This window comes from Thunnus thynnus, chromosome 8, assembly GCF_963924715.1.
Source record: "Thunnus thynnus chromosome 8, fThuThy2.1, whole genome shotgun sequence".
Classification (NCBI taxonomy): Eukaryota; Metazoa; Chordata; class Actinopteri; order Scombriformes; family Scombridae; genus Thunnus; species Thunnus thynnus.
In genome coordinates this window covers 15,898,015-15,916,310 of record NC_089524.1, presented here as the reverse complement: position 1 = coordinate 15,916,310, position 18,296 = coordinate 15,898,015, and positions in this window count along the sequence as shown.

Genomic DNA, 18,296 nt, shown 5'->3' with positions numbered 1-18,296 from the left:
AAAACGGCTGCAAATGTCCTGACGTCTCATTAAAAACACCCACTTTTGTCAGTTGAAATGGGAAGCAGACATTGGTTTCGGTTTCGAGGTGGTCTCGAACCGTGTTCTCTGCTGATTTCCAACTTGCTGTCAACAAACTTACGAACCATCCACCTGCCCCTCCTCCTCCTATATAGGAAAGATCAACTCATATAGATCACATGTGAACTATGTCACTTTAGAAATGTCGAGATTTGTTGAAATGTTGACATAATATGTTTTGTTGATATTTTCATATGATGTGTTTTGTAGAAATGCTGAGATGATACGCTTTGTAGAAATGTTGATATGATACGTTTTGTTGAAATATTAATATGCTACATATTTCACGTGTTGAAACGTAGATATTCAATGTTTCTGTGGTTTGCAGAAACATACAATGCCAATGTTTTATTCTGGCGACCAGGCTGGTATTATCACAGTTAACCATAAACTGTAAATGCACTGTGTTAACCAAGCTAGCAGCTAGCGTTAGGGTCAGCTCCACCCTCTTGTCCAAATATGGTCAATTCTCATCACTTCTGGCTCCAAAAATCCAAGATGGCAACGTTCAAAATGCAAACTTGAGGCTTCAAAATGGGAGTCCACAAACCAATTGGTGACGTCGTAGTGGCTATGTCCATTATTTTTTACAGTGTATGGAGATCATGGGAGAATCCTCATAGGACGCTGACTGGGCCGAACCACTGGTGGTTTGGACACAAGCGCATAACTGAAACCCTGACAAGATGGATTCTCATGCAATCTCATGATGTCGTGATCTCATGAATCCAGCTGCCTTCCAACCTGTTAGTGTTTTAGGATGGATTTTTTTTTTCTTTTTCTTCAAAGATGTTCAGAATCTATTCTCTCTGCCACTCGCTCTTTTTAGACTTAGTCTTATCAAAGAAATTGTCAGTATCTTTAAATACAAGACACTGTAATATAACAGATGCACACTGCTTTTGAGAATTCCAATTTATAATGGAAAAAGGAAAGAAAAATAAATCTGAATCTAAAGACAGTTTGAATCCCAGGATTAATTGGTTACAGAGGAAAAAACAAAGGTAGCAAATGTGGGGAGGGTGTATGGTGGGAAAGAGCTTTTGGTTGATTTGTGTGTTGGCGGCAGCAGCCTTTTAGTGCGAGCATGTGTGTGTCTGGAGATGGCAGGCAGGGCTAGAGCTTCCAGATGTGGAGCGGGCAACCTGCCTGTCGGGACCCAAACACAGGAACTTCCCCCTGACGGCAGAGATTAATCAAAGCCAGGGGAATCTCAACAGCAAGATGAGGAGGGAGGATGTGTGTGTCTGTGTGTGTGTGTGTGTGTGTGTGTGCGTGTTTATTTGTGGGAGGATGAGTATGTTTTTATACATATGTTTTTGTGCATGCATGACTACCAAATTCCTGTATAAAAGGAGAGTTCCTAGTCTTTGCCAAGTCTGTTGATTTGTTGTCCACTGCCTAGAAAAGGAATTCAAACCCTCAGCTTCATTGATGGTCCCCTTTGGGAAGAGACTAATACTAACAATATTATGGGAAACATGTAGTCATGCTGGCATGCGCACAGTATTTACAATACAACCAACCAAAGCAAAGTATGATATTTTTCCCTAAAATTTCAATCTGATTATAAATCAGCGCATGTGTATATACAATAATCACTCGGTCGAAACACATTTACCGCATCCCTAATGATGGTTTTCAGACTCAAAGTCTTGCTGATGGAACTTCATGAGCCTGTGTCAGAAGCAATCAAAATGGGTTTTACAGCCTTTCATGGAAGACTTACAGACTTTGCCATAATCTCGAGGGCTTGGTGCAATTTAAAACTCACTCTATTGCCCTCCACTATCAGTTGAGGGCTTTGGTAGGTTAATGGCATTTCACTAACTTTCTCTTAATGCATTTTTCAGTCTTTGATTCACGCCCCAGTGCACTCTTTTGCAGCACTTCCATACTATCTGAAGGGACATCACGTCCTGGCGTTTATCAATTAATTGCACACTGCTCCTGGGTGCCATTGTGAGCCATTGAGATTTTTTTTTTTCTTCTTCAGTAAATGAGTGATGCATGTCTTCTCTGAGGTTCCCTAGATAGAGGAGAGTAATTACTCACAGGAAAACCTCTGGCCAGATCTTTGTGGTCATGTCGTCACCTGTTGTGTCGCCAGTGCTCATCAATGTACTGGGATGCATAGGACTTCAACAACAGCCACAAATACCTGCAGATCGGTACATTTATTGCTGTCCTATTTAACATTTTTAGAGGGGAGACATTGTGTCCTTCTGAATATAGAGATCCTTCTATAACCAAATGTCAATGTTATCCCCTGTTGGAGTGTCCAGGAGTCTCATGAAATAAGCACAAATTGTGAGAGCAGATTGTATGTGTTGTGTGAAGATTGAATGGTGCACAAACTCTTCACCTGGTTGTTCCCCTAAAACAACACGTTTTTGCTTTGTTTGTGCACATATAAGATAAGGTACAACTTATTAATTAGTATGCTTTAGAGTTGTTGGAAGGTGTATTAGTTTTACCTTTGGACAAAGCCAGGGTAGCTGTTTCCCCCTGCTTCCTCTCTTTATGCTAAGCTATGCTAATTGCCTTCTGGCTCCAGCTCCATACGTAATGCACAGACAAGAGTGATACTGATCTTCTTATCTAACTAATGCAAGTAAGCAAATAAGCATATTTCCAAAATATCAAACTATTTCTTTAGTGGGTAGTTGGGAAGGGACAGTTGAAACAAAGACTATCCCCATTTTCGTTCGGCTAAATGGCGCACAATATACAACATTTACCCTGCACACAAGCAATTTCTATTTTATTGCAAGCCACACACTGTAATTGTCACATTAGTCAAGTCAAGTCAATTTCATTTGTGTAACGCAATATCACAAAACACAAATTTGCCTCAGAGGGCTTAACAGTCTGTACAGCAATAAAACATCTGCTGTCCTCAGACCGTCACTTTAAATAAGGAGAAACTCCCTAAAAAAACTTTCAACGGGATAAAAAATAGGAGAAAATTCAGGAAGAGCAACAGAGGAGGGATCACTCTCTGAGGATGGACAGATGTGCAATAGATGTTGTGTGTACAGAATAGAACACAAATTACAGAATACAGCATTGAACAGGACACAAAATTATAATGGATTCATAATATATGTGGAGAATGTAATGAAGAGGATGCTAAGCAGCTTTCAGGTTCCACCAGAACATGACTTGAGCCACGTGACCCCCATCATCATAGAGACCTGGCAGGAGGACAGACTACACATGCACACAGATGAAACTCACATCACACCATTCTCATATACGGGAGAGGAGACAAGAAAAGACATTATTCACACAGGAGAGAGAGAAGTCTTACGACATCATTATCCTTCTACTGTCTACTGTCTTTCTTTTCAATGAAAATTGTTTTCCTTTTATTCATGTACCAACTCTCCCTCTGCACTGCTGTCAGTAACAGTCTAACAGACAGTATGGTGTACTTTACTATACAAGTGACTCTGTTTTGTTAGCTACTGCAACTGATCCCCAGTGGCTAAGAAATGACTGTTCTGCGCTGCTGCCCGCCAGGTCAGTTTTTACCACCTAGGCCACAGGTGCCATTGGCTGCTGACTCAAAGAAAGAAACATCCTTTAAAAGAAGAACAGAGGAGCATTTGACCAATGTTAGTTATATGTATAATTCATTGTCTAGTATGCAAAGTTATTAATTATTTTGACAAACCTCAAAAAGAACATCTATTGTTCAATTGTAGCACTAAATACTGTATCTGATGGCAATAATACTGCAAATCATGAAAATCATTTTCTTTCATATCACAGTCAGCTGTTGAGTGGTATCTGCTAGTGCTAGGGAGCAAAGAAGATTGTGGAAAGTTCTTATTTTTTTGATTTTGATACCTCCTTTGTTAAATTGCTCTGTTTTAGAAATGAGCCCATTAAAACGGAGGAAATGGATGCTTAACAAGGTCTCCAGGATCTGACCTAAATCTTTTTTACTGGAATCCATTCGGTCATCTAGTGTAGTTTGAAATGCTGTCTGTATTGACTCTTTATATGTTTAAAATCCAGCTTTACACATGGAAATAATTATTGAATAAAACTAGTTCAAGATAGTAATTCAGAGCAGGAGAGTGGTGTGACATAACTGTTGTACTACAGAATTGGTACTGTGGAAATCTGCATTATGCTGAATTTAAGATGTGACGGATAATTGAGTACAAAGCATGACATTACACCACTGACATAGTGTTAACCAATCCAAGTCATATCTAGTTTTTATTCACAGGAGACAACTGAATTTAAAAGAAAATGTAGATAATGTCAAACAATTAGCAGATAAATCACTAGTTAATATGGAACTTACAAATTTCGATATAAAAGAGAGTATTATTGCGTGTGTGTGTGTGTGTGTGTGTCTGCATGTACCCAACATTGCGAGTTCTGAGAGACTGATATCAATGAAAAGACAGTATGCTTGCAAGTGTATTGGAATGAATTGAAATTTATGGAGTCTTCTACAGCAACTTTTCACTTATTTAACGCCTTTAACTCACAGTGACAACTCTTGATATGGTTTAGATATGAGCCTCATGCATGTCCATGAACTGATCAAAGTAAACTGACAGTTGCTGTAATCTTCCCATTTATTTTTATATGCACATATTTTATATGGAAATGTGTTAAATATGTTATTTGAGGGTTTCTAGTTGCAAAATGTAAACATTTGGGATGACTTCAGACTCCCTCTCTTGAGGCAAGTTTTTGATGAAATGAAGCACTTGATTTGGACAGCAATGACAATGAAGACAACATTGACTGGTTCTGAGGATGGAGTTCAATGATGAAGTCAACCAAGCTGAGGAAGAAGCCCCAATGCCTGGGAGATCCAGGAAGATAGCAAGGGGTGAGGATGATGAAGATGTGTGAATTGGAAAAATGTTCCGGCGAGACTAGTCGTCCAACTCCAGCAATAATAACTGACACAATGACATTACACACCTTCTAGAGAGATTTTGGAGACTGTTGTAGTCTAAAGAGGTTAGCTGATGTCCTGTTCCTTTATCAGAATGTTTACTCAATGCACGTGGATGAACAGTATGGGGATGTGCAACATTATTGTCTCCACTGTTGTCAGTTAACTTCTGTTTGTGTGCACCAGTTGACCTTGCTTATGGTGAAACAGACTCAAAACCATCAAGGAGGCTGGCATGCTTTGCAAAGCACAAGTAGTGGGTCTTTTATGAATATTTGTTTCATACAAATATTTTTTTTTAATTATTTGTTTTCAGGAAGAAAAAAAAAACAAATATCAAATATCAGTGCACAGGTCGGTTACATCGCTATCTCGCTATATCATGGAGTGCTGTCTCTGTGTTATGGGTGTATAAATAGGTAGAGATCTGTCTGTCTGCAATGAGGAAATGAGTAAAGTTTTATCTCAGTTGTCAGCGCAGTCGTCTATGATCTGAGAGACTCCAGTTCAAGACCCAGTGTAGGGACCTCCTTCGTAAGGTAGTTTATGCATGAACACTTATTGTAACATTTTAATATTCTAAAATTAAAAGCATAATAAAAACAAAAATAGGATTTTTAAGCCTCTTTACACTTTTAGTTACAAATACAAATTAAAGCCGCAAGCAGCGATGATCGGGCCCTCGCTCCCTTGCGCGTGGCGCAGTCGAAGGGCTTCTGTCACTTGCATGTAGATATGTTCAGACTCGGGCTGTTTTCAGACAGTGCAAGAAGGAGATAAACATCACTTCCTTTGTCCACTATTTTGCCTGCTGCTTGGGCTGCTCCCTTGAAATTTCATAGGGGGCTCTATGGAGCCAGTTTGCATTACTGATTGAATGTTGTCATGTAGACGTGTTCAGACCAGGACTCTTATCAAACATGGAAAGTTTGGGGCAGATTGGAGCATTTACACTAAAGTTATAGCAATTTCCTCTAAAATGGCGAAACATCAAAACTCAACGCCACGCCACAGCCACACGCTTCAACAATAACTAAATCTTTTAATAACTTTTGATCACAAACTAGTCTAGATGACACACACTGATTTTGAAGTTGTTATGATGAATTCTGTAGGAGAAGTTTGTTAAAATATAAGACATGTTAAATCGCTAAAATTGACAACTAAATTCAAAATGGCCGACTTCCTGTTGGGTTTCAGCTATGGGTCCAAGAGACTTTTTTGTGTGCCCAGGCATGATACATGTGTGTACCAATTTTCATACATGTAGGTTTAACGTGGCGCGGGGGCTGCTTTGTTAAAATATTGTAGGAGGCGCTGTAGAGCCATTCTGCCACAGTTATGCCAGTCACTGATACGGTATTATAGACTGTAAGACCTGCCATGTGTGTGCAAAGTTTTGTGAGTTTTCAAGCATGTCTTGGCCCTTAACAGCTTCGTATTTTGTGGCGAACAATGTGTTGCCATAGCAACGGCTTTTGATGAAAACTCAAAAGCTTCAGGAATTATCATCATCAAAATCTTACACCTTGGCTTACCAAATTTTATGTGATTCTGACTGAACTGCTAGAAGTAGTTTGCAAAAGAGTGGTGCTTCAAACTGCCTGTTGCCAGTAGGTGGCGCTGTGACTGTCACTAAATATGGGCCTTTACATGTGTTCAGACCGGGACTCTTAACAAGCATATGAAATTTGGAAAAGATCAGACCATGTGGAGTCAAGTTATAAGGCTTTGAAATATCATGGCGAGACATCGAAATTCACTGTGTCGTCATGGCAACACCTTTCAACAAAAAGTCACCAACTTCAGACAATACAACCTCCAAGGTCTTGAGGCTATTCTGAGTAAATTTGAGGTGGATCCAATCAACGTGCTACCCACAGGGTGTCAAAGCGTAAAACATGTTACTTCCTGTTGCCAGTAGGTGGCGCTATGACTCAGATTTAGTATTGACAGATGGATGTGTTCAGGGCAGGACTATATGTATGGTGAAGTTATGGTCGTTTCAATTTTCATGGCGAAGGATCGAAATTCACCGCCCGGCCATGCCCCCTTGGCAATGTCTATCATCATCTCCAAGGCCTGTAGATGATACTGACTGAATTTGAAGTCGCTGAGGTCAAATCTTTTGGAGGAGTTCGTTAAAGTATGTAACCTGGAAATGGCAAAATCGGAGTCAAAATCACAAATTTGATCCAAAATGGCCGACTTCCTGTTGGACTTGGGGTATGTCTCCAAGGGACTTTTTGGTGCGTCTGGTCATTATACATATGCATACCGAATTCTGTTATTCTACGACAATCCGTGTCAAGGGGCTCAATTTTCTTAATTTTTTTAGGGGACGCTGTCAAGCCATTTTGCCCCGCCTTTTTGCGAGACCCATAAAATATGCAAATTTTCACCACTTTTGATTTATGTGCAAAGTTTAACAACTTTTTGTGCACGTTAAGGCCCTCACAAATGCGTTTGTTTTGGAAGAATAATAATAATAGAGAAGAAAAATAATAATTCCTTCAGATCCAATAGGGCCTTCGCACCGTTAGGTGCTCGGGCCCTAATAATTTTGCTGCCTCTACGAATACAGATACAAATGCAAATACTGGGCCCTCTGCACATCTCGTACTGGAGACCCCAAAGGCAGAAATATACAATATCTAAACATAGTGGCTTTAATACAATGGCATGTATCATGCAACATTTTTTCAAGCTTTTCACTCATCATAGCAGAGGTATTCGCTGTCATGACCCCTAAAGTTTTGGTAATACTCAGGTATGGTTCCAAGTCGAGATTCTTTTGTTTTGAGAAAACAAAAGAGAGATAGCGAGAGAAAAACTGAACTGACACTAAAAGATAAACTAATGCTCTGTTGGGATGCTCCTGAGTTTATACTTTGGAATGCAAAGCCCAAGAAACAGTTGGGGAGGTCTCACACAGGACGGTTACGTGTTGCACACATGCTGCTGGTGATGCGCCAAGTCTAGACAAAAGGCTTGGCAGTTAATCAGGCTTTTAAAGGCATACTCAGAAGACACAGAGTGCATTGGGAAGTTTAATCTCAGGTTTACATACATGCTCACTACAAAAGCAAAACAATATTTTAATAACACAAGACTAGACAAGACAAGACTAAAAATTAAGCATCTTAACATGACTTGAAAATTGAACCCAACACTTTTACTGGTTGGTTCAGTATCAGAAAACTTCATGCTTCTAGTCTCCTCCAGTAGTTTCTTCATCATGGATAAACATGTTCTGTAGACTTTTGCTCAGAGAGCATGGTATTTGCATTTTAAGACTGCGCCAATTTTACACAATTCTGCTAGATCACACTACTGCTTGCCCTCTCACTGATAGCTGCTCTGGATAAGAGCAGCAGCTGATGCTTAAGATGCAAATGATATTCACACTGACCCAGAGTGGAGTGCAGCTGAGCTCTGTTTTTAATATTTAGTTTGGAAGTGTGAAAGTATGGCGGGGATGTGGAGTTGAATAGAAAACGTTTGAGGAAGATGAGCAGGTCTCTGTACGTCTGTGAAATGTGTCGTCTGGCAATGTGCTTGATGAGGCCTGCAGTTGTGTTTTTGAAATGGTTTTTGCCATACTGTAAATACTTGGTGCTGAAAGATAAATGATGCACATGTGGATGCACATATGCAACATATGCACAGCTGATAACAATTACAGTCCTTAGCTGAAATTAATTGCAAACACAGAGCAGCAATACACTTTTACACCATTAAATTTGTAGATAGCCTACCAACTTGATTTTTTAAAATTCTTCAATATGTACATATCCCTCTCTTCTTTCTGCACTATCACCGTAATTCCCCTACTTGCTGCTTTTCTGCATGACGCAACATCTCCATTCAACTTTGGGAAGCACAAGATTATTGTAATTACATGGATGGGCTCTCCCACCCAAATTAGGAGCATTACATTCGTGACCCCTTAATTGAGGGAGCAACTATCTCTAAGCAACGCATCCCAATAATATAAACCTCCTAGTTGAAGGGGCTCATACTGGCATATTAGTTAGGAATGTGCTTTTACTTTAAGCCTCCAGCACAATTGGCATTTTGATTTTCTGTTGGAAAAATACTGTAGGTGAAGGCGCCAGGCAGATGGTTCGAGTTGATTTTTCTGTTCATATAGATGGAAGTCAGAAAAGTTAATAAATTATGACATGAAGTTCCAGTGCCAAAGCTTGTCTGCTTCTGGCATTACTGCAAAGGCTATGCGCAAACATGAAGCCATGTGTTCAATGTTTAATCACACTGTTGCTTGTAATATAAAACATAAATGTGCATATGTGCTTAAGATGTATGGCAATATGGCAATGAAAGTGAAATTATCTTCCACCACTGGTACATTTTTGTATGCAGAAAGCAAAATTTTAAGGTTTTCTTTTCCTGCAATGCATCATGCAGACTTCCTTATTCACCCTCACCTCCCAGGCCTGTAAATACCCTCAGGGATTAACCTTTTATCCCTGTATGCTAACATTTTGGAGAACTCCAAAAGCTGGGGCCAGGGAGTTCAAACAGGCCCCAGACCCCAAGTTAGCTCCCTGAAGGAAACCCCAGGAGTCATTGGTTCTGCATTTCCTCAGCTTCCTCGGCGGTGTTGGAACCCGTCATGAGCATGTCACATCAATGAAACCGATTCAGGGGCGAGCAGAAGCAGGAGCATTGCATCGTCATGAGGGGACAGAGGTCCCTGGTGTAAAGTGGGAGGTGGGGTGTTTGGGATGAGTTTTGTGCTGTGAGTGTGATGTGTTTACATGTTTATGATGCTGCAAGAAAGAACATGGGGTTATGGAGGCCATCAATCATACCTGAGTTTACATTTTAGGCATTTAGCTGCTGCATAAGTGAATTGCAGCCTTGGTGTCTTGCTCAAGAATACTGGAACAAGATGTATGGATGTTAATCTCCACATCAACTCTTGCAAAGATGGTTAGCAGCAGTGGAAAAGAACTGCAGTCACATATAAATGTATTGTTAGAGCATTAATGCACTCTCTTTCCTGAGATTTTTCATTGTTGGACGTATTCTTTCTCTACTCATTAGTTAGCTTCTACTCGCCTTTTCAAATGTTATGAGAAGGTTAAAAGGGGTCACTTCATTAGAAAGATAAAAATGCCCAGGGTTCACGGACAGAGTACTCTATTTTGCTGTTGTTTGTGCTTCACAGGCTTAGCATTGGCCTCACTTGCTCTTTGCTTCTCCCTCTGGTGTTTGTCCTCTTTGCTTCATCTCCACCTATCACCTGCCTACCACAAATACAGTGAGATAATATAACTAAATACAAGTTGCAATAATAAGGGGGATGGATTCAGCTCTTGGAGAGAATAAGGAAGATGCTTTCTCTTGCTCCTGGATTGCATGCTGATAAATGAGTAAAGGAGATTTTATCTACTTTGTTATTAACTTCTCTGTCTCCTTGACTCTTTTGCTCCCTCTCCATCTTCCTCTCAGACATTCCCAGAGTCCTACCTCACTTAATGAAGATGTGCATCAAATCTTTATTTTTAGCTCCGTCTTTCGAAATTGCTCCCTCGATGAAGTGTGTGTCTCGAATAAACCTGATGTCAAAGATACTAATTTCTCCTGTTGAAGTGCCTCTGTGTCTGTCTAGGTGGATTTCACATTTTTTTTATTTTCCTGGCACTCAGGCTTGGATTAAATTGTTTGCAAATAATTTTCAGTAGCAACACATTTTTTTCATGCAAGCCAATACGATATGAGTCAAAACATTTTGGTTACAGTGTGCTTTATTTAGCCAATGCTTAAACATAGGTTTATCTCTGTTATCTTATTTCTGATCACTAGTTGATATATTTACATTTTCTATTGCTTAATACGATAAAATGTGTATAATATTCATTGTAGCGTATCGTAAAATACAACAGAATAATATTATGGGATAATGAAAAGATTATTAACCAATACCAATAACTCTTTCTTGCTAAAGTAGACCCCAAAACACTGATTTTTAATCTCAGTTGTAATTACAGTGTTTACTCATCTCTAATGTTAAAATGTGGCCCGTTAATCATACACTGCTGTAAAGGGAAACACACACCAGCGACGTATGATGTGTGTCAGGTCACCTGCACAAATTACTTTCAATGCAAGCCCACACACTTGTTGAATAATGATAAGCATCATCTCGTTGGGATACGCCACTCTCCTTTTTTTCCAGTGTCAGCAGTAATTTTAAATACTCTACTGTGTCGTCACTACTTCCTCTGTCTGTATGAAGCACTTAAGGGTTGATGTTGCTTTAATCAACAATATTACTTAAATTCCCACTTTGGCCTGTAGTTGTGAATAATGGTGGTGAATTAATACCCATATAAATACATTTCATAGACTCTTCCTTTTCATGTGATACTGTGAGAAAGTGTCACGTTGGTCTAAATTCTGTCCATCTGGTGCCATAAGGCGGCTGAGGTAAATGTTGACAGTTATTTGAAAATAAAGTATATGATCCAGCTCCGCATGCTGGTGTGTTGTGTCACTCTCCGGACACGCTCTCTCCCTCCACTCTCTCTGTCTCTCTCGCTCTGTGTGAGTCTCTGTGTCTCTCCAGTTTTGTGTCTTGGTTACAGGGTAACTGGAGCCGTGTTAGTGTGTGGCGTTCCTCAATCCCCCAGAGGACCTGAGCTCCATGTTATGGTTTCCATCAGTCTTGTGCATAGCTGAAAAGAAGGTGTGTGTGTGTGTGTGTATGTGTGTGGAAGTTCATACTGGCTAAGGGATGCCCGTTATTTCTTAACCACTGTGAATTGTATATTTCACTGTAATAGTATGAGACGTAGCATCTGCTTGACACGTTCTGTAAGTCAACAGCCTGATTTAAATACTGCTATAGTTTATATTTGTGATACTTTACATCAACATATGACCTCACTCATTTTTTATTCTACTATACTTATACCTGACCTCTAACATAATGTACAGTAATAATGGCTCTGGATTATGTTAAATGAAATTGTGTGTGAAGTAAGCTCTACAGTCTGCTGTGTAATATTTCATACTGTTGCTGGTATGTTATAAAAGGAACGTCGTTTATGATCTGATCTCAACCTCTCACCATCAATGTCACACGGTGGACGTTGAAGCTTTTAAGTCACCACCAATAAAACATGAGTCGGCGATGAAACAACAAACAAAACTGCACTTTGGTCTGTGCTTTCAACATGCTGGAGAGCAAAAGGTGTGGGCCTCATGCATGTGGGAAAATGACTACTTCTCCATTTGTTTATCATACAGTTTTAAAAGAGCAGGGGGACTAAAGAGAGTGCTTCCAGTTTCACTTATTGGCCAAGCCTCAAAACAGTGTATCCCACTATAAAGTTAGCAAGCATTTCTTTTTTTCATCTCTTTTTAACATTTCACCTTCAGTGAGGTCACAAGTATGATATGCAGTACTTCATTTTTTCCCTTGACTGAGTCAAGTATATTGTTAGTCTCCTCCAATTGGTCAAGTTCCGACACTAACACCTGCCACTCATTTTGATGAACCAACTAGCCTGAAACAGCATCCTGCCTGAGGCTGAGGTAACATCCACAAAGCCACCATAGGCACTGAAGGAGCAGACAGTGAATGCAGGAAATCAGCAATAAAATGCCAATCATTAAGTTTTTAAGCTTCACTGTACTTTTCCTGGAGCATAATAACCTCAGCTCAGGTACTGGTTAATAGTTTATGCACCAAAACATCCTAAACATTATTGAAAAACCAATTTCAGATTAAGAGATTTAAGCATGCACACAAGGTCACAGTGTAATATATGTTGTTTATAGATGTTTTAATGTCACAAATCTATGCTTGCGACTCATATACTGTATTGCAACATGATTATGATTGAAGAGTGGATGAAATCCTTTTTACAAGTCATTTAAAGCAATTTTGCAGACAATGCCTTAACATTGTAAAGCTTTCCACAACTTTAATCCACTGTCCATTAAAGACTTTCTTCACCACTATATTTTGTGTTAAAATATAAAAAATAATAATAGATATATAAACTAAGTAATGATAATAATGAATTTAATGCACATAACTAAATCTAATTGCAAACAAATCTCTATAGTCTGAAATACAGCAACTTTGTTCTTGTGCATCCTTCAACAATTTTTAAGGCTTCTTAATGTTATCATTATTGTAATTATTATTAAACGTGTGCTTAAGCTAGTAATGGGTTTCTGTTATTCCTAGAACACTTGTAGCATATGTAAGAAAACATCTTAAATCCCCTGTGACCTCAGTATCATATGACCCACATGACATGTGTAAGACAGCAGCAGCCTTTGGCCCTGACAGCCAGTGTGGCCAGCTTTGTTGTGGTCATCGTTGACAAATCAAAGTTCTCAGCTAAGTCTGCGGTTTGCGAGGTCAAGGGCTCGATTGAGGTTTTTCTCTCATAAGACAGCAGAACGCCCTCCTTATTTTTCAAAACGGATGGTGTACTAATCTGAGAGCACCCTCTGTGATCTTGTGACCATAGTTTTGGGGGCGAGGTAGCGGGCCTCTGAATCGCTGCTGGTTAAAATAAGTTTAACCCCTTGACCCCCTGTGCAAACCACTTTCCCAGATGAAAAGTGTTGTGTACAGAACACCTGGCTCTTGAGAGCCAGGTGCATACTGCATACTGTATATGTGTATATCAGCACTTAAATTGTAATTATTTGGACATATTCAAGACTACACATGATAAAATGAGGCAAAACAATTCACATATTGTGATAATAGAAGGTTCAGGGAAGATTTTAAATTCAATAAACACAATTTTGAAGAGTCTTCACTGCTGATCATGAATCTTCTCATCTCAAGACTTCTCGAAGGAAGTGTACTTATGCTTCCTTGCCCCAATTTGCTCTTTTAAAAATTCTTGTTTGTCTTAGACTTAAAAAATTAACATTTATTCAAATGCTTTTTATTGTTTGTTATCTTGTATCTGTGTAGAAATTTGTAACCATGGTTTTAAAAACTTCTATATAACTTAAGTTTTATTTACCTACTAACCTATAAGATATTGACAGCTACCTGTAGTTGTCTCAGTCATAAATTCCACTCCTCTCAATAGCAAACACAAACTGGATTGTAAAGTCTAAGAAAATAAATTGTCCACACTGTCTCTAATGTTACAACTGATGTGACAAGCCAGTATGTGGCCAAAAGGCCTTTCTCATGATACACATTTTTACTTGTCAAAGCAGGAAAAACACAGATGCAACTAATAATGCTTTTTTCTTAGTGTGCCTATTTCCCCCTTTTTCTCCCAACTTGGAATGACCATTTTTCCTGTGGTTCTTGGTTCTTGTCACTGCTAACTCTACAGTTGGCCTGTGGCAGGTGTAGACAGACATGTGCTACCTCCATGACACATGGTGTTGCCAGCCGCTTCTTTTCCCCTGCCAGCAAGGCACTTCTCTGGGAGGGTGTAATACATAGAAGGTTTAAATTATTCCCCACAGATCTCAACCCAGCAAACACCACAATTAATCAGTAGAAGTCACTAGTGCAGCTACAATGATGTGATTCCTTGGCAGCAAAAATACATGACCATACAAAAGAAAGGGAGAATTAAATCCCATTTGTGCTGATAAGATATAATTTTATACCTGTGCCACCTGTGCACCCCTCACTGATGGTTCTGCTCCATAAAGGTATGCCAGCTAGGCATGCCAGTGAGCAAGCATGAAAATAATCAGGGCCCTGTCATTGGCACACTTAAGTGGAATTTTGTAGCCATTATGAATGCTAGTTAACACCTGTGTTTGACAGGAAAAACATGCCTGTTGTGTGAGGGGCTCTGGTCATGTATGAATGGTCAAATTTGGGATAAAAATACACTGATTTTCTTGTGTCATATATTGTCACATGTCTATCGTACAGCTACAGCTACATAGAAGAGCACCATTTAAAGGTAAAGGTAAACTCTTGCCTTTGCCATTGTGTTAATGCCATGCTGTATTCATACAATAGTTCTCACCTTTCTTTCACATTGAGACAAACGGATGTAGATTGGGTTGCTGAATATACACAGTGTCAGTGGAGGTCTGGGTAGCTGCATCATCTATTGTCATATTGCCATAATTTATGAGTGACAGCAGAGATGTGATAAGAGATGTGGCAGAGTAAATCGGATTCCCAAAGGTCACTAGCAAGGTCCAGGGGAGGGGTTCATTATAGCAGATTTTATCGATGTCCTTCATTGTGTGTGTGTGTGTGTGTGTGTGGTAAATGAGAGCAGGGACAGTGAGTGAGCACAGAAGGAGAAGTCTGAGTTTAGCTGCTTGTGTTTACTACAACTGTTATGATGTTTCCTTGGTGGATAAAAACATGCGTGCCTGTCTGTTTGTCTGTGCGTGTTTGGTTGTAGGTGTGTTCGTCTCTTTTTTTTTTTGCTCCACGTACAGGGCAGACAGCCACAACTGTGTGGTCAACAACATATGCTGGTTGCACATATTGGCGTGTGTGTGTGTCTGTACTGTGTTTCCCTGCATGCATGATGGGAAGAGGAAAGGATTTGGACCACTGGTGGAGGGCAGCCTAATTCCTTCTCCCTCTCCTGGCCTTGATTCCCTTCGCTCGCAAGTGTGACTGCAATTTGCGCGCTGTCTTCAGGCTCGAATTTACGACCTCTCCTGGCTTTGCTGAACAAAAGAGGGGATTGAAGGCAGAAGGATCCATTGGGCCCCATCAAGCCCAGTTCTTTTGAGCACCACTTAATTGATGCCAGATCTTCTCAGGGGCCAATCCTAAATGTATCAGGATGAGGAGGTGGATCATTGCAGAGTAACATACTCCATACGTTCATGATGCGGAATTTAGCGTTGGCATGAAAATCCAATAGCCCATCCGCTAAGCACTGAGGCTGCACAGTCTGGGCCCGCTGCATGGAGACAATCACAGTGGTAATGCATGTGTGCATTTACAGTATGTGTATGTGTGTGTGTGTGTGCGTGCGCATGAGCCTGTGTAAGGGCTTTCTCACAAGTGTCAGTGCCTCACTGTGGCGTGAGTAAGTAGGGTGTTGACCCCATCTATCCCTGGAGAGCATATGGATGCAATCACGCAGAGTGAGAGAGAGGGAGAGAAAAATTATCAGAGCCTGAATAGAAGGAAAGAGAGAAAGAGAGAAAAAAAGAGAAGAGCAATAAATTGGTGTCTGGCTTGTGTATTTGGAAGACAGAAAATCTCCCTAATTCCTCGTTCTTCCTTCCCTTTATGGATTTGCCAGTGGAGGGTTTTGGTTAAGTCAAGCTGTGATGGTTTCCTCACCCGCTCTTGTTAAGAAGGCGAGAGATGATTGCGGTTACTTTGATTCCACTTTTTTTGACATGGCCAGTAGCTAATTAGCACAAAAATAGCACAATCCCATACTTGTTTTGAATTATAGGAAACAATAACTTATTGTGGGTAGTGCGTGTCATATGTATTGTGTGTTGATGTTTATCTTTTGTCACAGTGAGAGCAGCGAACAAGCAGGGAACAATGAGAGAAGCATGCCTGACTGACATACATTTGGAGTGTAATGAAAATGATTCCCCCAAATGATCAGCCATACTTTCACTCCAACTTTTAATACATAAATTCATGGCAGCTATCATTCCTAATTGGGACTCTTTCTGGCATGTTGTCACACATGCAGCGCCCCATATTCCTCTGGTGTGATTCAGTTCATTTAGTCTGATAAACATCTCAGCGCTCTCAGACTCCATTACTTGCAATTTACTTCTCCCACCGGCATGTGGACACTGGCAATTTTTATTGAAGTTACCTCACACACTCGCTCATCTCAGGCTTTGCAGTTTACCAGAAAGAGAAGTTGTTAAACTGACTGGCTAAGTAATCCCCAGAGAGATACCTTAATTAGTGTATCAGTGTAAACATACTTTAAGCTAGTTATGCTTTGAGATAATTTTCGCTACATTAGCCAATATCCCCCCACCAACACTACCCACCCTAAACACAGCAAATGACTGTCTTTGAAAACGCCACATGTTCCAAATGCCTTGGAGTTATTTTTTTATTATTTGTGATAGTACTTGGATTTTGGTGATTATCAATCAACTCCGTATGCTAATTTGCCAGCAAACACGAGCACTAATCACATCTTTTCACAGTCAATGAAATACTCTTCTCAGTTCTTAACCCACATTTCTAGCCTGTCTCTATCTCAACTTAAACAATGAACCACTGTCCCTTTTTTGACTGGTAAGGCCTCTTAAAATACGAACTTGTTTTTGGGCTATTTGCATGTCAGAGTCTGAGGAGAAAATCAGTGATGCTAATTAGTGTTCCAAAGGCAGACTTCGCTGTGCACTGATTACTCTGAACCAAGTGCCAAGGGATTAGGGTGGACTTGCCTCACAGACTCAGGAGGCAGAGGAGCTATTAATTAGAGCTGTTGTGTGTGTGTGTGTGTGTGTCTGTGTGTGTGTCTGTGTAAGCCTGCTTGCACATGTGGGTCTGTGAGAATGTACCATGTACCATTATTTTGCCTTAGCTTTTCTTTGTTTGAAAGACTGGACCTAATAAACATAGCACTGTGCAGAGCTCTACTCACGCATCCACTTCTCCTGTATGTTGATGCATTGCAAACATTTACCTGCCAGAAACAGCAGGGTCAAGCAGGAGGCCCTCCAAAAGTGCTGCTCAGGAGGAGAAGGTGTGTTTACATATGTGATTATCGCTTTGACCTCTCACCCTGAGCAGGGCCATTTGTAATACAAACAAAAGGAGGCACCCTGCAGATTCTGTGGCGCTTCACGACGCCCCTCTTGTGAGTAAAGAGGGTAGCTCTCGACTACTCTCAAAGCACCTTGCCACTTCGGAGGTCACATGTTTCCCATTGAGAACAGTTTACTTCCATAAAGACATATTTCCGTAAGCCTTTGATTCAAACCAGAGACAAAGAAGGGTCTCTCTCTTTCTCTCTCATATGTTTCCTTTTCAAAAACCCTCCATACTGAAATTATGTGTACTGGCTGGAATTTCTGCAGTTTTTTCAGTCATAGCTTTCCAAAAGGTGTATTGAAGGTTATTTTACACTTCATTATAACTAATGGACCCAGAAAGCATGACATGTGGGACGCTGCAAGACTGGGAATGAGAGGAGGCATGTTCGCTTTACAGAGCAGGTTGGGTTTACATATTTATTCCCGCTTGTTCAAAACCAGATCACTTTTATATAGGGCTAGGATTTCACAGGCCGCTTCACCCAACCATCTGTCCGTCCATTTGAATTAGACAGGCCCTAATCATGGC